We start from the raw sequence: 235 nt of genomic DNA, 5'->3' as shown, positions 1-235 counted from the left end.
TTAAAATAAAACACAACAGTATGGAATCTGGTAGGAGTAATACTATAGAAAAAAACTGTATAACCATTCAGGCTAAGTATAGGAAAGGTTAAAAATACTTCGAAGAATCTATTAATTTTTCTCAATCCATGTATCCAACTACCTGGTTAAAAAAAAAACACAAAGGTGATACAAATACAAGATAAATATGTATAAGTACTGAAAGTGTTGTTGCTTTAAAAAGGGAAAATGAGAA

The sequence above is a fragment of the Elephantulus edwardii genome, unplaced genomic scaffold (genome assembly GCF_000299155.1).
Source record: "Elephantulus edwardii isolate Elephantulus edwardi_28Jun2011 unplaced genomic scaffold, EleEdw1.0 scaffold00098, whole genome shotgun sequence".
In the NCBI taxonomy this organism is placed as follows: domain Eukaryota; kingdom Metazoa; phylum Chordata; class Mammalia; order Macroscelidea; family Macroscelididae; genus Elephantulus; species Elephantulus edwardii.
Note: the sequence above shows the minus strand (reverse complement) of the source record.